The sequence below is a fragment of the Eptesicus fuscus genome, chromosome 18 (genome assembly GCF_027574615.1).
Source record: "Eptesicus fuscus isolate TK198812 chromosome 18, DD_ASM_mEF_20220401, whole genome shotgun sequence".
In the NCBI taxonomy this organism is placed as follows: domain Eukaryota; kingdom Metazoa; phylum Chordata; class Mammalia; order Chiroptera; family Vespertilionidae; genus Eptesicus; species Eptesicus fuscus.
The window spans coordinates 18,596,273-18,618,901 of NC_072490.1; the positions used below are offsets into that span (position 1 = coordinate 18,596,273).

Consider the following 22,629-nt stretch of genomic DNA (forward strand, 5'->3'; position numbering starts at 1 on the left):
AGGGCACAGCCGAAGCTTTTATTTGTTAAGACCTATCTGAGCCCCAACTGGACCCTCTTTAGCACATTTTCTAGATTGTTTCAGATTCACATTTGTCTTTTAGTCATTTTCCCAGGCTGAGAATCCAAAACTCCTGAGTCCTGTCCACAGAAAAGCAGGTCTTTGGGATCCACAGGCTTGTCCCCTGCCTATAATGTGTTACTATAATCCCTGTGTTAAAAGATTCTCTGGAACCATCGGCAACCATCTCCCCCTTTGGAATGAGATTTTATCTAAGTCTATTTGCATCTATTCAAAATCAGAGACAGCTCTGAAACCAGACTCTATTTAAACATATAAAGAAGAGCAGATTAAGCAAATGTTGGGGAACTTTAAAAAAAAAAAAAAAAAGCACTTGTATTTATTTTCTTGTGTTTCCTTTTTTCCAGATCTGCGGTTTCCCTCCCATTGGCCGTCCTGCGTGGGTGCCAAGTTCCACACGTGATTTCATGGATCAGAAGGTCAGATAGCAGGCCTGGTTCGGGTGTTGGCCGACTCGTGATCTCTATGGTTGTCACTTTGCAGCTTTATGGGAATTATCTTCTAATTGGTGGCACTGCTGCTGTTGTTCTTTAACATAGTTTTGAATTCTGTAGGTATTCAGGGAAATATAAAACAGTAAATGGGCTTTTTAAAAAGCATAATTGGAGTAAAGGAATGCTACAAATTCACTTGGGGGAAGAAGAGTGATGATAAGACAGGGAGAGAGAGGAGCCCATTTTTTCATTTGTTGTGGGGGAAAAGTGTGCTCCATGAAGATCCAACAGTCCTCTTCACTCTCTCTTTTGTGTGTGAAAAAGTCCCAAGAATTACATCACCCGTCGGTTGGAGCAAGTCAGATAGGACGGAAGCACCTGTGCAGTGAGGATCCCCTGTCTTGATTGACAGGCCCTCTGAATGCTCCCTGTCCGTTCCCAGGTGTTTGCCAATAACCAGCAGCCCTGTCTGCAATTCGAGGTTAGAATTCGGAACCTGGTTTGTTTACATTATTATAACGACAGTTTCAGTTTGTCTCTGCAGTTAAGGTTGTGTCAGCACTTCCCTTGCTGTGTTTATTGTTTTTAGCAGTTTAAAAGCTACCCATGAAAAAAAGTGGTTCCCTGGCTGGAAGGTGACATTCCGGCTGGGCCCGCGTCTGGCGGAGTCTATAGAGATGTGTGCTGGCTGTGGGAGCCGGGTCTTTTGAATGCTGTCTTTGTGCCTCCCCTGGCCCAGGGCCTCTGGCCCATTGTCTAGGTGCCTCAGTTAGGGGTGGCGCTATCTGATGGTAACCAGTACTAATATTACAGTACTTAGTGCCCAGGCCCTCCCTGGGGGCCCCCGTCTGGCTGCTTCTGTCTCCCAGCCTTCTCTCCAGGGGACCAGTCACAGCTCTCATATCAAAAAACACTATTTGTAATTTATAGAATAATAGGGCAAAAGGACCTACAAGCATGGTCTAGACCTGTGGTTCTCTCTAACTTTGTTTTTTGTGGGTTTTTTTTTTACAAAGAACCCTTTTCCCAAATGAAAAGTGTCAGTGAATCCCCATTTGTAAGACATGGAAAAGTACAGCTGTTTTGTATGAAGATGAGAAGGGTGCCGCAGACCCCACTCTTCAGCCTCCTCTTCACCCACGCCCAGTCTAGGTGACTTATCAGGTCCCTCACCCCTCCCCGGAAACCTACCACTCCTCAGAATGCCTGCACACCATTCTTGCAGGCGGTTCCCTCAATAGACAGATACGGAAACTAAGAGGTGGTTTTTATAGATGCTATAAACGTGAGGCACTAGACACTAAGGAGTTCTTGCTGTGTTCATTCATTTGTATATAGTTTTAGAAAAGGCACAACTCACCTATGGTGATAGGAATCAACACAGTGGTTACCTCGGCGAAAAGAGTGGATTAACTGGGAAGGGGCACGAGGGAATTTTCTGGAGGGATGGAAATGTATAAAAACACAGAGAGAAAATAAAGTCAAACAAAAAAACTAGGCATTTAAGGAATGAAAATACTGATGAACATCCTTGTATACTGAGAATGCCGATGAATTTTCTTAATGCTATGTTGGGTCTAAGGTCACTACACAAAGTTTGAGAAAATATGAGACTAGCTGCTTTTCCAATCCTTTCTTTGTTCAGTAATTACCCAAACCAGGGAAAAAATACTTAGAGAATTCTAGCCAATGGAACGACTGACTATCTTTCGGGGCCTTGTACCCTGTAATGTGGCTAAAGGATGATAATGGGTGTTCTGGGAATGTAAATCTCAAGTATATACTCGATTCATGCATTACTTGGGCATGTACTATTGATAATACCTGGGAGATTCTTCATAATTCTTTAATCCTTTGCTACCTCACCTGAATGCTTTTCCATGACCTATAAAATGCAAGGTTCCTTCTCATTTATCCTAGCAGAATGGAACCTCTGGTGACTGAGGTTGGAAGAAAGACCTAAATAGCACCTGTAAAATAAGCTACAGGTGGATTCATTCGTTTCCCTTTTGACATGTGTCAGGTAGTCTCAAATGACTGGCCGTGTACCTATATATCCTTGCAATGAGGCATGTTGGCCCTCTGAAAAGCACTTTCTTCCCCCTGAAATACTTTGAACCAATTCTATTTAAATTTTCTATTTGTGTGTTTTAGAAGTCTGACAGTAACATAGAAGGTAATTATTTTGGTTCGTTTAGGTCATAGGCCAGGGCATTAGGACCCAGCAGCCAACTCTGCCTTCCAGAGCCTGATGAGGAAACTGGGGCTGGGAAGAGCAAGAAATTTGTTTTTAAAGGAAGTAATGACAGAGCTAGGAAATGGCAAGAGAGGGTCCCGTGGGGCCAAAGCAGGAAGGATTTCAAGCTACTCCAACGTTCCAGTTTTTGAGGCTGTGTTACTTTTCTTCAGAAAGGACAAACTGCCTACTCCTTGAGTGATTTCCCAACCAAGGGCTATGGCCTATTTAATTCCCAATGTGGATCCACACTGACAAAAATTCAGTTCCCTAATGAAGCTATGGCAAAACTTCCATTAAAAAGAACATTTTCAATAACCAGACATTTTTAAAATTCACAATTACCATGCTTTGTCTGCATGTACACGCAAATTTCCTAATCAAATTAAATTCAATTTAGCAAGAGATTTTTTTATATAACCAATTCAGTTTAATGTGCCTAAGAGCAGAAATGAAAGTACACAATGTTTGCAGAATTTGCTTTTTTGAAAAACTCACTTTTTTTGCAATTCTGTGTGCATTTGAAAAGAACTGTTTCTTCAAATCATTATGAGTCATCCTATCCAAATGGAAAGTACCAAGATGGAAATTGTATGTCTTCTCCATTTGGGGCAAGTGATTTGGGGCAAGTGATTTTCCTGGCACCAAAGTTCTTGAAATGTATGTGTGTGTGTGTGTGTGTGTGTGTGTGTGTGTGTGTGTGTGTGTGTTGGTTTATTTACTTACTAGGTCAGATGTTCTTACAAAATACAACCTGTGTAGTCACATTTTGCTCTTCATAAGAATGAGAGTGAGGGGAAAACGTCAATAATTGAAGCCCAATCTATTGCTATTTTTTCCCATTGACTTTTTAAAATCAGCAACCTGAACCTTTTCAACCACTAAACTGCTAATAATGGCTGTTAATAAGTGACAGAATACCCTAATTTGAGTTTTATCTCCTTTTCCTTCTCCCAACTGTTTTCCTTGTTGGTGCTATTGGGCTCATAACAACTAAAAAACAGGATGAAAGAAAAATAACAGACACTTTAACCCTCTCTGATTGCATTTTGTAAAGCCAATTTGAATCCCATTTTTTTCCCTGTTGGAGGGGGCAGGTTTGGTTGTCATCAGCTGCCTACTGCTCCAGGTGTCTTCTCAGGAAGTTTGCTGAGGCAAGCATTGTAATTTCTGCTGCAACGTCCTAGACAAAGTCTCTCATTAAATAGTAATTGCCCTTACACTTACACAGTAAAAGCATAAAAACATGCATGGGAAAAACACATGCCAACTGTAAAGTAGTGGCTAGCTTGGCAAGAGAAGGGCGGGAGAGGAAAGAGATAGGGAGAGAGGTAATTAGTGTTTTGCTAAGTTTTATTTCTTATAAAGAGAGATGAAGCAAATAAAGCCAATCTAAACGATGGGTATGTGGGTGTCTGTAATATCGTTTTATACGGTCTTTGAATGTGTGTAATACTTCACACTTTATTTTTTAATTAAGCAAATGCCCTTCATATTGTAGGCAAAGTGATTTCAGTCCTTGAAATTCTTTGCTTTAGCCATAATAATCTACTTACAAATTACATATCATACTTCTGTGTCTTTGCATAGGCTAATTCCTCTCCCTGCCTATCTCGATCCTACTGTTCTCAACGTAACCACTTCACCTTTCCAGACTCATCAGAGGTATCACATCCACTAGGAAGCCTTGCCTGATGCCCTGCTCCCAGTTCATATCTGGGTTTGGAGGTCCTGCTCATCTCTCAAAGAACATTATGCGTGTTTGTGTCATGGCATATATCACACTGCTGTGTAAGCATTGGTTTGCTTCTCTGACTTCCAGGACTAGCATGTCTGGCTGAGCTGCAGTACCCCAGTGGGCACCATTTACACACTGTCCAACCTGCACAATTATGGAGGCAGTCCTGCCTCCTTCTCACCAGAGAGAGAGACCATCTTTATACCTCTGTGCAAATACCTATTCTAGTTCAAGTGCTGGAATTGGCACATATTTACATAATAAACACTCGTTTAATGAATGAAAAAGTGAGCAACCAAAGTCTAGTTTTCTTGATGAAGAATTCTTTAGACAAGTGGTTCTCAAAGTGTGGCCTCTGGACCAGCAGCATCTGCATCACCTGGGAACTTGTTAAAGTGCAGATTCTCCGGCCCCCTCCCAGGCCTACTAAACCAGAAACTCTGTGGGTGGAACCCAGGAAACTTTAACAAGCCCTCCAGATGATACTGATGCATGCTGAACTTTGTGATATACTAACTGTTTTTAAACATATGAAAACTAAAAGCAAAGGTTTTATCTTACCTAGGTTGGGTCTGGAAAGGTGAAGAGGAGTGATCTAGGAACTATAAGAGCAGTGGGGTCGAGCAGAGGAAGTAGCACATGCAAAGACACAGAAGCACGATATATAATTTGCAGGCAGGTTGTTAAGGATGAAGTATAGAATTCAGCCAGTAAGGATAAGACAGATGAAATCTGGAAGTCTGTCTAAGGTGTTTGCATTTCAATCTGACAGTCACAGGGAGTCATTTAAAAATTTTAAACCTAGTGATTTAATCCAGTTTTATATTTTAGAAAGTATCCTATGGCAATGATGTGACAGATAGGATGGAGGTGAGATTGGGTCAAGTAAGCAGCTATTAATTAGTCTTGGTGTAAAATAATGAGAGCTGAAGATGAAGAGATGGTGGTGGTCACTACCTATGAAACTTTCAGTGAAGGGAGTAGAATTTGATTCAGAAGAAGAATAAACAAAATTTGACTTTTATGGAAGAGGAGAAAGGGAGGGAGGATTTAATAGTCCCTAAAAACCTATTTCCAATATTTACTAGGGGGTTTTGTGTGTGTGTGTTTTTATTGTCATTGTAGGCAGTGGGTGGTTTCATGTCTGCACATTTGCTGTATTGTGGTTTAATACATCTAAACAGATTTTTATTTCTACTTTAAACTTTTGATACACTAATATATCTTTGAAGTTGAAATTAATCAATGATGAAAATTTAACAAGGATACAGACTTGTAAGTGTGCATTTCTGTAGAACTCAGAGGCCAACATCACCATCCAAGTAATGGCCCTGTTCTGCAATCTGTTTTACAGACATCTTTATCATAGGCATGTTATGTTGCAAATGCTTAGCTAAGTGCCTATCTACCCCCATTCACTTGAGCCTGGGTGAGCCAAAGGATGAAATTATGCACCTTCTCACCCCCTAAATGCCAGCACTTAGCAAAGTATTTGGCACATAATATGTGCCTAGCACTGAGTTAATATGGTGAAAAATTATCTGCCTATAGTCAAGAGAGACAGAAACATTATACATAAAAAAAATCATATAGCCTGGCAGGTATTGCTCAGTGATTGAGCGTTACCTGTGAACCAAGAGGTCCCCAGTTTGATTCCCTGTCAGGGCCCATGCCCGAGTTGTGAGCTTGATCTCCAGTAGGGGGCGTGCAGGAGGCAGCCAATCGATGTCTCTCATCAATGTTTCTATCTATGCTCCCTTCCTCTCTCTCTAAAATCAATTTAAAGGGCTTATGAAAAAGATAATATATAAGCTTCCTTTTGATTTCTATTTAATCTACTTTTTTAAGAAATTACCTGCACCAAGGAATTTAATATCAGCATCAACTATATGGTGGCAGACATACTTGGAATTGAAAAACAATCGATATGATGAAAGGAACTGTGAATTGTTGTCTTTGCTATTAATATAAATTATTTTTATACTTATCAGATATGGAATGAGAGAGAGAGGTTCCACATTAAGAAAACCTTATATGGGAGCACTTATATTTACAGAACAGATAAAGTGAATAGCAAATATTTATTTAGCAAAAACTTTCTTTGCCTACAGATTCAAGATAGCTGCTTTATGAAACAAGTTACTGAATAAACTTAGATGTGTTTTGTACCCAGCTTTATCCGATACACAGCTGGGCTGTGAAGGGGGCTCAGTTGTTGAGATATCTTACGAATTAAGTAGCTAAATATACATTTGAAAGAAGTAATAGATAGTAACTTTGATCCACCTTAAGATTCTAAAATGGTTTGGTGATAGACTCTCAGACTTACTTTCTAAATTCCCCTCTTTAGATACATTTCCACAACTGGTACTATGACTTCTGGAGTATTTTAGCAAATGTCTAAGGAGTGTCTGCCCTGCTTATGTCAGCTATAGGTTTCCGGTCACACAGAATTATAGACAACTGGAGATAGAAGACATCCTAGAGACGGTCTCCTTTCTTACTCAAAGTGTGGGTTATGGCACCATCCAGGAGTTAGGTAGAAATGTAGACTATCAGGGACTTCTCTAGGTCTAGTAAGTCAGAATCTGCACTTTAACAAGATTCTTATGCACATTAAAATGGAAGAATGTTGAATCCATACTCAGTGTCCTTGAACTCTGCATGGCTAGCTGCCTTGTATGATTGTTGTAGTTGTCAGCCTAAAAACATTTAAAAACAGAGTCATTAACAGCTTCTATCTTGGCTTGGGGAACAATTGAAATTTTAAAGGGCAGAAATGCTGTGGCCCAGGAAGCAAAGCGAAAAAAAAATTCAAATATATATATATATGAACTATAGTTGCCTGGGGCCCAAGTTTGTTGGAACGAGTCAACTTGTTAAGGAAAACATGATGACAACTTTATCATGGGCCACTTAGTGCTCATCAAAATGAATGGCATCATTTAATGGAAATCTTAGACACCAGAAGGATTACTTCTACATTCTGTTTTTCCATGCTAAGTTTTTGAAATGCTGGGTGTACTAGTAAAAGTTTTGGGTGGAATAGGAGGTGGAGTGAATGGGAGACAGGTAGGCATGAATGCAATGCTCATTCATGAAAAACGCACTTATGGCTAAATTCCTGCATGAGTTCCACCTGTACCAACCTAGGACTGACCCATTAAATGGCACCCAGAGGTGCTTGCATTGCAAAATGTGGCAGGATGTGAGGAAAAGGAGATGAAGGTAAAGGTTTTGATCATTTCTGTAACAGATGAGATGCAGGACTATGTGTTAAAATGAACAGGAGTCTGTACCCACATAGTGTGTTCAACCACAGAAGGTACAAGCTTCTGTAAAAAGAAATATCTTTCATTAGAATGTTCTAGCTGAATCAAAACATTGATAATAACAATGGAAAAAAATTACATTAATATTCTTTTGCATCTGGGCAACTATACCCTGAAGCAATTAGCTTTCCGTTCAAAAGGAAAAGCTGAGGAGAGATTCTGATGCACCCAACATCTGAAGACCAAAGGACAGAATGCTGCCTTTGTGGAGCTCCAAGCAAAGAGAAGCTTCAAGTGTTGCTCTGAGGAAGACTTTAATACCTAATTACTCCTATGAGGGGTCATGAGACCGGCCCCAAGGCAAATCCAATAAACTCTGTGTTATTTGGTGCATGTCGATTAGATTAAGAACAACAAAGATACTTAACCCATTTACCTACTTTCCCCAGGAACTTTTTAAACCCTCTGTTTGAACAAATGGAAACTATAGTTTTGATTTGAAAAAATCAAGGTGTTTAAGTTTCTAACACTGGTTTATTTTCCGGGCTAAGTGATTCAGAGGACAAAGTGAAATTTATATTTTTTTATCATTGTTTCCCTGCAAATCAATATTTTTACAAAAGCTCACTTTTTTCTCCAAATTCACCTGTAGTTTCTTACTTTATAAATATGCTTCAAAATATATTCATAGTTGTAACTTGTCGTGAACTTTTGAAACAATTTTATTTCCTGCCCTTAGACTATAATCCAGTACTGTCCACTAAAAATATAATGTGAGTCAAAACTCAAGTCACATATATAATTTAAAATTTTCCAGTGACCACAATATAAAGGAAACACTACAGATGAAATTTATTTTGCTATCACATTTTCTATAACTCAATATCCTAAATGTCATTTAAACAAATACCAATATAAAAATTGTTGAGATATTCTACATTCTGTTTTTCATGCTAAGTTTTTGAAATGCTGGGCGTATTGTACACATACCGGTATAGCATATCTCACTTCAAACTAGCCACATGTCAAATCCTTAATAGCTACATGTGGCTAGTGGTTTAGAAGAACCTGATGAAAACTATAGACCTTCCTCCCAGGAAAAAAAAGAATCACATTAGCCCACAAACCTCTAAGGTTTGCTCTGATAGGGTGTAGGAATGAATGGAGTCTTTGGGGACATGCTATTAGCTCATCATTGTAACATAACTAGTTGAGCTATTCAGCCTGTATAACAGGATGAAGATTAGGGGCATATAACTGGGTAGAGTCATTCATTTTGTCATGATTGATGGACTATAGAGTTGTTTCTTTTCTTCTACTAATGATTTTGCCCCTGGCTCTATTTGGAAATGGACCAGGTGAGAGGATACTTGGGGTGGTGGCTTAGACAAGCTCTGCTCCAGGCCTTAAAGGGATGAGCTTTTCCTCTCATCATCTTTACCAGCTTCTTCCTGTTGCAATCCATTAGGTGAGCCCCAGTGTGTACAGAGTGGGAAGCAAACCAGTAACTGGCCACTTGACCTTCCTACAACATAGACCTCAAGTGTAGGTTGCAAATTTGAATGCCAGCCAAAGCCGGGCAGGTAACTTAAGTGAGTCACTTAGAGAACTGAAAATTTGGACTTTTGAGTGAAATATCTGTTTTTTCTAATGTTGACTGATGATTTAGTAGTAGTGATAGTAGTATTTTTTTAACAATAGATATAACAGTCAGAATACTGATACAGGGTGGATTAGTCCAATCAGGTGCCAATTAAGTTTCCAGTCAAAATATCAGTGGTGGTTCTCAATCAGGAACAGTGTTTGTGAATTTTGTTGCTATCACAGTGATGGGAGGGCTGGGATGCTACTAGCCTTTGGGACCTTCAGTGCACCACCCAAGATTTGTTCTGTCTCAAATGCTGTAACACCCAGTTGAGAAACACTGAAAGAGCCTGGGAATTCTCCAGATCCCCATGTGGTGTTGTCAGGTTCAACTGGAGTTTGGGGCTAAAGCCCTGTTTGGTAATGAGGAGAAAATGCCTTTTGCTAAAGCATCTATTTTCTTTCGGTTGGGCAGGTATGACAGACATGGTAGGTTTCAAGGATTTGAAATTTTTTGATCATCTTTGGCTCATCTCACTTCTTGGCAAAGCTTTGCAAAAGGATTTTAAAGACTCTATTTCCCATTTTCTGTCTTTCCTATAATTATACTTCTCAGAGTTTTAACTTTACTATGAAAAATAGTTTTCACAACCTTATTTTTATGAAATGATTTTCAAACAGTGTGACGCAAGGAGATGACTTAAAGGTTTATGACTGAGAAAAGGTCTGTGTTGCAAAAATCCCGAATAGATAGCTCAGCTGAGCTCTTTATTCGCCCATCCCCCAAAAGGGAGTTATGCTACAGGTATAAGCGCCTGGGAAGGGCACATCCTTGCTCTACCTGTTCCACAACCATGCCACTCAGCCGATGTATATTAGGTTTTGTTCAGTGATTATCTCTTTTCTTGAACCAAAGAGGGTCTATATGATTCATACTCGAAAGTTTCGTATGAGAATGTTTTGTGCCTTCCACTCATCTAGATTTCTTGTGAGCAATTGATCAATCAATCAATATCTATTTATAACTTTTTAGTGAGGTGTAACATGCATATGCTGAAGTACTTAAGACTTGATGAGTTTTTATATAGGTGTATATGCATGTAATCCCTACTCAAAAGGAGCTAGAAAAATAAAAATCCAGCATTCTAGGTTTTCTCATGCCCTCTTCCCCCTCCCCATCAGAATCAAACCCTTACTCCAAAGATTACCACTATTCTGATTTCCAACACCATCAATTTGAATTTTTGCCTGTTCTTGAACTTCTAATATGCAAAATAGAAGTACTTATGTACTCATTTGTATTTGACACTTTTTGCTCAATATGACATGTAAAAAATTCACACATGCTGTTGCATAGATCAGTATTTCATTCTTTTTATTGCTGAGTAGCATTAGTTATATGAATATACTAGAGGCCCGATGCACGAAATTCGTGCAAGGGGCTCGGCCCTCGCAGCCACAGTGGCTTGCCTTAGCCCTCGCAGCGCAGGCTTCGTCCGGAAGGTCATCTGGAAGGATGTCCAGAAGGACGTCCGGAAGGTCATTCGGCTTTCCAGTCTAATGAGCATATTATGCTTTTATTATTATAGATTGCAACTTATTCATTCTCCTGTAGATATGCACTTGGGTTATTTCCAGTTTGGGGCTGTCTTTTTGTAAGCATTTCTCATGGATATATACCTAGCTGTATAAATGCTAAGTCATAGAATAGGTACATGTTTAACTTTATTAGAAACTTCTGAACAGCTTTCCAAAGTAGTTGTAGGCCCTTACATGGCCCCCAGCAGTGTTTGAAAGTTTGAAGTGCTCCATATCCTCTCCAGGACTCAGTAATGCCAGTCGTTAATTTTAATCTTTCTAATGGGTGTACAGTGGTGCCTCATTGTGGCTTCAATATGTATTTCCACCTAAAATAAATTAGTCATAAACATTGGTGAATTTCATGAAGAAGCTTTTAAATTCTTGGCCCGGGCTATCATGTGTGCAATAGTTGTTAACCCTTTTCAGGAATCCTAACTATTTCTACTTCCCCAGAGACATACTTTCTAATCATGTGATCATTCCAGCTGTGTCAGACGTGAGCTGTCCCCAGAGCATGACGCAGATCAACAGTGCACAGGGGAGACCCAGCATTGCTGCCACAGGCACCTGGCAATGCGTTTGCCCCTACAACAATTTGCCCCTGTCAATAAGTACCTCCAGTGAGCATTTACTGAGCATCTACTTTGTTCCAGGCACTGTGCTGGGCCCTGAGGAAACATTGGGGACTTAGGCACAGTTTCTCTCTTGAAAGGCTCACTTATACTGCATTCCACCTGTATGTTCACTTCCAAAGTGAGCACAGAGGTAGAATGCAGTATAAGTGCTTTCAGAAATGTGTGTGCTCAGGGGGCTTTGAGGGCGAGAGCATAGGGGCTTGGAAAGGCCCAAAGCAATGAAAGGCTTCTCAGGAAGAGTGATAACCCAAGTGAGAGTTATAGGAAGCAGAGGGAGGGCACCCAGGCAGGGTGGCTGCCATGCAAAGGCGAGGAGGTGAGCCTTCATGTGGGGATTTCAGGATTGCTAGGACCGCTGGGGCATAAGGCTTATACAGGAGAGCATGGCAAGAGATAAAGCCAGGATGTGTGCAGGGCCAGACTATGCAGGCGCACTTAGGTATAAACAGACTTTGCAGAATTCCAGCCCAGAGAATCTTTCTCGATTTCCCTGCAAGCAAAAGGAATTGTCTCTGAGTTTTGAATTCTGCTCATCTGTTCGTATTAAATTGCATGGTGCCAGACGTCTCTCTAACTTCTTACCTGGACACAAACAGTGTGCCACAGGTGTGTGCTTTCTCATTTACAATAGTCTTAAGAATTTTATTTTCTTAACCGTTTTTGCTTTTTCTTATATACCTTCCAGAACCAGCTAGCTCATGCCATAACCCTGAGTGCAGCCTAAAACAATTTTAGTTTTCTTGTAGAATGGTGATTTATTCTTGTTGTTTGTGGCTATCCTTTTGATTGGAAGAGTGAGGCAGACACTGACGTTCCCAATAAAGGATCTACTTAGTCTCCTATATTGTCAGTCCTGATAATGCCCCAAACCTTCTTCCTCAGGCACAGCCACGGGATATCAGAATCACCTCCATTTTATTTAGCAAACACGTAACATGTATGTCTGTCCATTTTCCAGGCAGTGTTATAACTACATTACATATTGCAACTCATTTAGTCTTCATGACCACCCTAGAGTTGAATGATATTATTTCCACTTTATAGATGAGGAAACTGAGGCACCAAGAGATAAGGTAACTTGCTCAAGTCACAGATGGGATTTGAATTTTATTTGTTTGTTAATCCTTACCCAAGGATATTTTTTCCATTCCTTTTTAGAGAGAGTAGAAGAGAGAGGGGAAGAGGGAGAGGGGAAGAGGGAGAGAGAGAGACATAGATTGGTTGCCACCATGTGCACTTGACTAGGGCCGGAGAGCAAATCTGTAGCCCAGAATCATGCCCTTGACAAGAAATCGAACCCACAATCTTTCGGTGAGCAGGCTAATGCTCTAATCATTGAGCCACACTGGCCAGGGCGCACATGTATCCTTGTAGGTATTATACTGTGCTGCTGCTGCTTCACACCTGTGAAATATCCAGCAGAAACTCCGAGAAACAAAGTTCATTCCGCAAACATATATTGAGCAACTGCCTGGTGGGTGAGTCAGCAACACCTTTGCCCTAGGACCTCTTAACCTATTTGAGGAGACAGAAAACTATGTTTGTAATGCAGTGTTAACCCGAGGAGGAAAGTAACTAACTTTGCCTGAGGAGGTGAGAGAAGGGCTTGGCTCAGGCTTTGGGAAACGGAGCAGACAGGAGGCGCGGCTGTCAGAGTTGTAGCAGGCAGAGCCTGTTTGGGAGGTAGTGAGGTGTGCTGCGGACGGAGACTGTGAAGGCGGGAGGTAGGATGGTGGGAGTCCGGGCTGGACTGGAGCATCTCGTGTACAAGCTGAAGAGTAAGGTTTTATCTTGGACCCAGTGAGAAGAAATTGAGGATTGTTAAGTAGAGGAGAGCGGTGATAGACCATCTTGATTGCTATAATCTAAGAGAGGGTTATAAATGATCAGTGCAGGGTATTTCGAATCTAGGAGTATCAGGTGGATTGACAATAAAATATAGAGTCTGGGGTGGGTGTGGGGTAGAGGGGGTCAACGGGGAAAAGGGGTGGATAACTGTAATATTTTCAACAATAAAGATAAAAAATAGAGAGAGAATCTGAACAATAACATGCGGGACAGGGACACCCAGAAAGGAGGGGACAGGAAGGTGTGAACAAGAGGGAGGGAGGGGAGGAGGGAGGAAGAAATGGGAAGAGGGAGGAGAGGAAAAGAGAACCATGTCTGCTGAAAGGAAGAGAAGGAATCATCGAGGGAGGGAGGGGAGAGGGAGGAAAGGATGGAAGTGGAAAAGAAAGGAAAATATGCCAGTACCTTTAACAAATCTCCTGGCACAATGTCACTGGCAGAAGAAATGCCATGTGACTGGGGCTTTCTGAAGTATTTGCGCAGCCAGCTTTTGTTTTGGTGGTTCACCAGCAGTTATTTTCATGGCTCCATAATAGCCCATCGAGATGATTTCCATGTGAAGATAATTTGTCGGGCTTATGTAAGACTTCACTTAGGGGGGCATTGCCTTGGCATGCAGACAGCTTCCAGACCTGACACGCCGGCACAAACATGATATCTGAAGAGTGCAGTAAAGCAAATTAAAGTCATTGCGAGGCACCCCGGCAGCAAACGAGTGTTGCTATAGGGGGCATTTTCAGAATAATGCCTTTCTTTAAAAAAAAAAAAAAAGCCACTTGAAATGCAGCCTGCCAAGCCTGAACCTTGATGGCTTCAAAGCCAAGGAAACTTCAAATATATGGGAACCGTAAGCCTATGTCAAGGCAAATTATCCCTGTCCACATCCTGGTCATAAGCAGCATAATTAGTGCAGTGAGTTATTTTACTTCCCCTCTGCAGTTAGGATGACCGGGCTGGTGGGAGGGAACTGGAGGTGGAGAGCAGTAAACGTTCTCCTCCTCGTCCAGGGCCTGTGGATGCGGATAAGGTAGCCTGTCAGGTGTTAGTGGTCCAGGCAGCCTCCTGGTGTTAGAGGAGTCTCGTTTCACGAGGGGTTTCGGTTACCACGAGCTTTGCTCATCTTCCTGCTGCGACACTGGCTCTGGTCGCGGGGTGGGAGGCATGGTGTGGAATCCCAGCTGCAGAGAGCAGCCTGGCGTTGGGAGCTGCTTGGCCGCGGAGTGCGTTATGTGGCAAAATCCATACAGTCATGACGTCACCCCAGCGTCAGTCAGCACAGGTCTCTAAGGTGCATTTCAAGCATGTGTAATTGGGATAGCTCAGCCACGTAAGTGCAGGACGTGGCTCTGGGTTCCAAGCAGCCAAGCAGTTTATTTGCTTAGGAAGTTTTTAATTCTACCTGGCTGGGAAGTAGTGTAGAAGGAAGCTCATGCTGAGGGCGTGGAGATGTCAGCAGATCCCGAAAGCCAGGAGGACAGCAGGGTAAGTGTCAAACCTCCCCTCGTGCTCTCTGTGAGAACGCTCAAGATTTTAACAGTTAATGTGGGGTCAAGACCTGTCCATATTGCCACCTTTTCTTAAAATTCCCATGGATCGTTGCTAAGGATGAGATTACACAAACTTCTTTTTTCCAGTGTTTCTCATATATTTTGAATTAGAGTTAAAAGGCAAGGCAAAATATATGTATAACTCCTGGATCTCAGGTTTTCTTGGTCATGGCCGAGGTGTGAGGGGTCTGAAGGGAGGATAAAAAAAGGATAGAAATTATAATGATGTGGTTTTTTTTTAAGTTTAACAATTCTAAGGAGATGGGTAAAAGAAGAATGAATTATTTTTCTATTCTTACGTATGTATGAATAAAGTTGTAATCAGTTGCTGGTTCCATACCTTGAGGGACATTGAGTTCCCTCCAGCACCACGCTTGAGGAAACAACCAGAATGTGTTCATAGACACTGAGGCTTTGGAGATAATCGTGTTGCACAGGAAAGGTGGGAGGAACTGGGAGTAGTCCGTGTGGAGAAGAGAAGAATGCAAAAGGGATTGCAGCTGTTTTCAAGTACAAGGACTCAAGTATGGAGTGAGGAGGCTACTTGTTCTGTATGTCCTTAGGAAAAGGGGTTTTATGCTTGGAGAGGGGGGGCAAGTAACAGACCCCTTTGACAACCTGACCAAAAAAATCAAACTATAGACTGAGTCCCCCAGAAGAATTCATTTATATAAATGCAAAACTAGCACAGAAGATCAGCGATTTCGTGGAGCCTTATGAAGTCCATGTAAAGAACTCCTGTTTTGGATGGTAGGACTGACAGTGACTGGAAATTTCAGGACTTGGATTGATTTAAGAAAGAATTCTCAAATAGTTTGGTAAGTGCTACATGGGAACCGGGTTTTTCATAAGGGGTTCACTCCCCCATCACTGGAGCCCTGGGTCTGGTGCGGGTGTTGTTGCTTCTAGTTGTGTATCCTCAGACTGAGTATGTGTTCTCTCTGCTGTGAGATGGAGGTAAAATCTATCACAAGGTGGTTGGGATAATTCAGTGACAAAGGGTGTCTAAAATGCCTATCCCAGTACTAGAGTAGATAATGAACAATCATCATCTAAGTGATTCACAAAGGTCTCAAGTTTAAAGAAAAAAAAAAGGCAAAGCCTAATTCCTGCTTCTACATAAGGTTTTCATAATTATGTTCCTTTTTCACTGTTCAGACTATTATAGAGAGCATTCTAGCTTTGTGTGGGAAGTCCTTACAATCAATGTCTAACTCTAAATATACACCAGATTTATATTTTTAAAAAACTTTTAAGATGAATTGAAAGGTAATAGTATGGTATCTGGAAAGATTTTAAAGCATTCTAACCAAAGTGTGAATGAATATTGCAGAGAATGAAATGTACTTGGAAATAGTCAGTGTTTTCAGTGAGGAGAAACTTATCCTGAATTTCTATTTAATAGAAGAGGAAATGAGGCTGCATTTTAAGGCAATAGTTAATAATAGGAAGGAACAGTAACTATATGTCAAGTGAAAAGGGATAATACTAAATAATCATAGAGTCTATAATAGAAGTTAAATGCCTGTCTTTAAGATTCTAGCAAGGAACACAGTTTTCAGAGGCTTTTGGTAATGGGCTTTCTAAAATGTCCAATTGGAGTATGAGCTGGAGGATCTGAACGTTTAGTCCTGTGGGTGACAGGACACTCTTAGCAGCTGACAGCTCCAGGGAGCAATTCCTGAGCATTTGCCCCAATGTGAATCGTATTTAATTCACCAAGCAACATAATGGAGCACCTACTACAACCAAAGCTCTATCCCAGAAATTGCTTATGGCCCCTTCAAGGGGCATGGCCAGATTGGGGAGTTCAGCACATACTCGTGAAAGGATGAGCGTTGGGACAATGATTTCCCACATTGCTGAGAGAAAAGCGAGTAGGTTGTGTTGAAGTTGATGACAGCTTTCATGGAGGAGGTAAGAATTGAGCTGGGCCTTGAAAATTAGTAGGCATTTTTGTCTTCTCATCTCATTAAATGACAGCATCATTAATCTAGGTGTTCAATCCAAAAAACCTAGAAATCATACTTGCTAACACTTTCCCTCACCCCAAATCCGAACTCTTCAGCAACTCCTATATCTTCTACCTCCAGAATATATCTAGAATCTGAACACTCCCACCACCTCCACTGCCATCATCCCAGGTCAGGCCACCATCATCTCTCTGAAATGCTTCAATGGTCTATTGACTGGTCTCTGTCTTTTCACTTTTGGCCCATTCTTGAATTTGTTTTCCACAAAGCAGCTGGAGTGATGGAGCCAGTGGCTACCATGACTTAAACTCTTTAAAAATTCCCTGTTGGGCTAAAAATAAAGTCTTTGCTCCTCAGCATGGGCTGCTTGGCCCTGTAGAAATTGGCCTCCCTGATCTCACCCCCATTCTTTTCCCCTCAGCTCACCATGGTCCAGCCACACTGCCGTCCTATGGTGCTTTCATCTACTTAGATGTAATAGAGAGGAAAGAATGTGAACATTACTGAAGGCTATATCAGGAGATCAACTCTCTGAATTAGCAGGAGAGCTGGGTCTTGCAATGATTCTGCCACACAAATGCGGGTGTGTACATAGAAAATGTCAGCAGCATGGTTTGAATTCAAGGACCCTCCACCCCAGGGAAGGCTCCTTTTGTATCTCAAAATTTATCTCCCCAACCAGCTTCATTAACTTCTCTCCTAGGATAATATATTTTATTAAATTCCCACCAAGAAGTATAGCCAGTATTTACTGTGTGCCAAATACTATGCTAAGTACAGGAACTATGATGACATGAGAACAAAAGACATGGAAACCCCACCTTCTTAGTGTCTTCGTATGACTGGGGGACAAAGACAATTATAACAGAAGATAATCACAATGAGGAGCTTTACAAAATGCCAGGAGAACACAAGGGCGGGGCACCTAACTCTGACTTGGGAGGTCAAGGAAAACTTTCCAGGGGAAGTACCATTTTAGCTGAGGCCTGAAGTAACAGTGGGATGTGGGGCAGAAGACAGGTGCAAGTATTCAAGTATTCTTGGCAGGGGAAACAGCACATGCAAAGGTATGTTATTAAGGGAGAGCATGACACTTTCATGAAAACCAAAAAGAAATTAGGATGATTATGGCATAAGAGGAAGGTTGGGGGAATAGAGAAAAGAGGAACACAATATCAGAAACAAGCAGTGGACTGTGTAAATAGAGTCTTATAAGTCATCATAAGGTCTCTGGACCTATTAGTAGCAAATAAATGATTTTAGGCAGTGAGATGACATGATCTCACATATGTGCTTTAGAGACCTCACTCTGGATAGCATATGTAGAGGGGGCAAGTCCAACGATTGGCAGGCCAGTGGAAAGCCTGTTCATGATCCAGTAGAGAAAGGATGTTGGTATAAACCGACATAAAGGTAGAAATGATTGAGGGACGTCCAGAAGAGAGATTTAGAAAGAATAATCCACAAGATTTGGAGATGGACTGGATAATACAGAGGCGAATGAGAAAAAAAGCAAAAACACTGATTCGTTTTCACCATGGGAAACCTCTTTCAGGGTACTATTTGCTGAGATAGGGTCTCAGCTGTAACAGGAGGGTTGGGAAAAGATGGGTAGAAGTCATACCTGATAGTGAAGTTTGTTTTTTTAATCTGAGGCCAGGTTTTACTTGTGGTATGGGCTCTGTAAATTCTGAAAATAGATGGTTGCAAGAGTCTATGAAAAATGGAGAGGAGAGAGCAGAAGGTACCCAAGGCAATAATTAACTCCTCAATTTTGCTTAAGCCTTTGCCAAGGTGCCAACCAAGTTCTTCTGTATTAATAAATAATATTCAACAGAAATATTGAGTCTACTAGATAATAGCAAAGTCCTTTCCAACTCCATTATTTTGTGGTACATGGTATTTACATTTTTCACAGTCAAGGTGTGTCTGTAATCTTATCTGTTTGGGGCAAGGTTGTTATTGCAGCTCCTTGGGGAGTAAAAACGTTTATTCATCTCAACTGCCTTCACATCCCTCTTCAGCCATACACAGGTCCTCATTTACATTTTGGATGAGTAAATGTCTGGACTGTGTAGTGTTTTATAAGCTTAATGGACATGTGAATGTGGGAGAAACAGACCAACACCGAAATAGATGACAGTAGATATGTGCTTGAGACACCACCCAATTAATTTAATTTCTGTGACATCATCTCACTTTAGTTGAAGGCTTCTGCAATGAGTAGCTCTTGTTTTACCTGTAATTTAAACTCTTATTAAACAAAGTGGCTGCATGAGAAAGAGTTCCTTTAAAACAAGGTTTCTCAACCTTAGCACGACTGACATTTGGGGCTGGACTATTCTTTGTTGTGGGCACCTATCCTGTGCATTGTAGGACATTCAGCAGCATCCCTAGACTCTACCCACTAGATGACAGCAGATACCCCCATACACACACCTAGTGTGACAATCAAATATGTCTCTAGACATTGCCAAGTATCCGCTTCCGGGACAAAATTGCTCCCAATCGAGAACCATTATTTCAGAGCAGTGGGTCTCAAAATGTGGTGCTCACACAGGGAGCATCAGCACCAACTGAAAACTAATTAGAAATGTAAATTGTGTGGCCACAACCCACACCTACTGAGAAAGAAACTCTCCGTGTAGGAGCCAGCAGTCTGTTTAAGAAGCCCGTCTGTGATTTGGATGCACACTAAAACTGGAGAGGCTCTGCTCAAGAGCAAGGAATGGACACTCAAGTCTCCCAAGAAATAGTTATCTATTTTTTTAAAAAATGATGAATACAAGAAGGTCTTCTCTTTTCCTTTCTCTCTCGGTGAAGGAAGTGAAAGTACATCATTTCATTTCCAAAAGGCAAAGATTATTGATCAATAGTTTCCTACTATGGGGATTCTTTTTTGTTTAATTCATCTTTATTGTTGAAAGTATCACAGATGTCCCCTTTGCCGCCCGCACTGACTCCCATCCTCCCCACTCCAGTACCCTCCCCAGGCCTTCATCCCACTATTGTCTGTGTCCATGGATTATGCATATATGCATATAAATTCTTTGGTTCATCTCCCCTGCCCCTTCCCTCTGAGAATCCTCAGTCTGTTGCATGCTTCCATGCCTCTGGATCTATTTTGTTTGTCAGTTTATTCTTGTAAGTAGACAACAATTCTTAAATCACATGAAAAGCTTGTTACTCTGAACAGAATATTTTTCCTTAGTTCACAAAGATCAAACAGTAACAGAGTAATTTGGTATCGGATTGACAAAGAAAGATTTTAAATAAGCACGTGGAAAAACTTTCCACAAGTAGAATAGAAATGTGACCCCAAGCTTCCATTTAGGGTAGCCAGCCCGCTCATCCGCCCCTGCTTCAATAGCGTTTAGGAAGCCAAGACAGATGTCCGTGTGAGGGAAACCTTCCTTTGTGTTTTGTTTTTTTTTTAGCTTCCCTTTTTTACCTGTTTGTTCACTGGCCTCTTTGCCACTCAAGCAGCACTAAATAAGGGAGTGGAGTTTTCTGGTTTATTTAAGGAGCAGTCTTATAATGCATCCTATAAATTATAAAAGTTCAGGTATAAATTCTAGTCTTCAAATGTATTCTCAAATTCTGTGAGTTACTAACCAATTCAGTGATGTCAGTGTCTTTTATGAAATGCCTATTGGGTTCCTGAACATTAGATTGGATTCTGAAAATCATTTTATTAGAACGGGAAATGGCGATCCACTTAGATATATATATATTTATATATTTTTTTTACTTAAGAGCACATGTATGCCCAAATAAGAAAGATAAACTTAATAAGATTTTGCTCATTAATGTATTCTTTTTTTTCATGTATTGATTTGCTCAAAAAATACTGAGTTTCGACTCTATTACAGTGAATAAGGCAAATATATATTCTCTGACCTCATGGAGCTTACATTTTTTGGAGTCAGGGGGAAACAAAACAAATAGCCCAATACTTCAAATTTTGGGTTGTACCCTGTTCTTCATGGGTTATAAGATCAATTTAATGGGTCACCAACCATTCTGTGATTGTTTAACGAGCAAACTAGAATAGAATGAAGAACTAGACTTCATTCTCCCAGACTTAAATGTGTTATTTCATCAAACTATTGTTTCATTTCTATGTATGTGTGAGGGCATGAATCAATGTAAAACATTTCTCATCGTGAGTTTTAAAAGTTTGAAATATACCAAAATTTTTAAAATACAGAAATAAATAAAATGATTTCAGTTGGAATGCATGCTAGGAAAAGGCTAAGAGGCTGAGAGAGAAAATAACAAAAAATGTCAAGTGCAGGGAGGCAGAACCAGAGACGGCCTCTCTGATGAAATAGCATCCCAGCTGCACCTGGCCCAGGAGTGAGAGCCAGCAAGAAAGAGGAGACAAGCAAGCCTTCCAGACAAAGGGAACAGCAGGTGCAAAGATTCTGTCTGGGGCCTGAATAACTGAAGGGTGGCAACTAAATGGCAAAGAAAATGGACAGTTCATTTCCTTCCTTCTAAGGAAGGAACATTCTAGAACTTTTGGTTGATAGCGGCACAAAAAACAAAAGAGAGGCATGAATCTATTCCATAAACACATATAGATTTCACTTCAAAGACATGGAAAATTCCCAATTCAGATAACTCATAGAAAGAAACAATATATTCAATTAAAATTTAGCAAATATTTATTGAGTTTTTACCATGAACAAATAATTACACTATGGTGAACCAAAACGTGAACAAGAGTTTAAGATGCAAGTGCAGGGTTATACGTACACTTAGACACAACAAAAGACCAAGGATTACAATTTACTTATTAATGAAAGTTGGCCATGCTCCTTTTTAAGGCCTATTCTGCATGCCTCAAATTTATTTTTCTGTATTTGGCTTTATAACAAAGATTTCATTCACTCCAGAATGGTTTCTGCCCAGTTAGATAACAGAGTGGTTTCTGCCTAATTAGATTATTCACTCTCATCTATATTTCAAAAGATAGGGATGTTATGTATCCAATGGTGATTCTATAGTCTAGGACTTCAACATTTTGCAGAGACTTAGGACCTCTATAATACCCTAATCGTGTACCCTAAGATTCCCTAATGCTTTCCTAGAGCCCCAAATTCTAAAGCCAGCACTTTGATAGCGTGTATGTTTATGTTTGTAACAAATTTGCTATTATTGTTATTAATACTATCATTATTAGTATTTATCTTCTTGCTATCTCATTCAGTCCAACTGCGTAAGCTCCTTTTATATAGTCCTGCCAAGCATCCCTTCCCCTGCCTTCCTGAAAACTTACAGCCTGCAACTTCTTCAAAACTCAACCTCCCTTTTTTTTTGTTTGTGTGTTTATTTTGGCCAGGTGGGCAGAATTCTACAGCAAATAGCAACAAAAGCTATTTCAGTGGTCTCCAATATGTACTCACAGTCTCAACCTGACTACACTAGACTGTGTAGTCTCAGATCATTGGCAAGTGGTCTGGAAACTCTGGAGACAATATTTTATACTTAGCTCAAGGCAGCTGGAATCAGAAAAAAAGTTGCAATATAGACAGAGCAAATTCATGACAATTTGGGACACAACAATTTGCAGTTGTATCAAGAGCCCCACCAAATGTTCATATTTTTTGAAGCAATAATTTGAGAATCTTCTGGAATACTTCTGAAATTTTTTTCTAAAGAAATAAGCCAGAATTCAGAGACAGATGTTGGCAC

At 40.6% G+C, this 22,629-nt stretch overlaps 1 protein-coding gene across 7 annotated transcripts in view; it reads left to right on the forward strand.

Annotated features, from left to right (window-relative positions):
• The window catches only part of THRB (thyroid hormone receptor beta), a 292,618-nt gene that overhangs the window by 128,822 nt on the left and 141,167 nt on the right, over positions 1–22,629 (forward strand). For 6 of the 7 annotated variants that reach the window (XM_054708075.1, XM_028129998.2, XM_054708074.1 and 3 more), the window contains exon 2: positions 429–500. The gene's annotated coding sequence lies outside the window, so the exon portion shown is untranslated. Of the gene's footprint in view, positions 1–428; positions 501–13,296; positions 13,340–22,629 lie in introns of those variants that run through there. The other variant, XM_054708076.1, reaches the window with a different exon arrangement.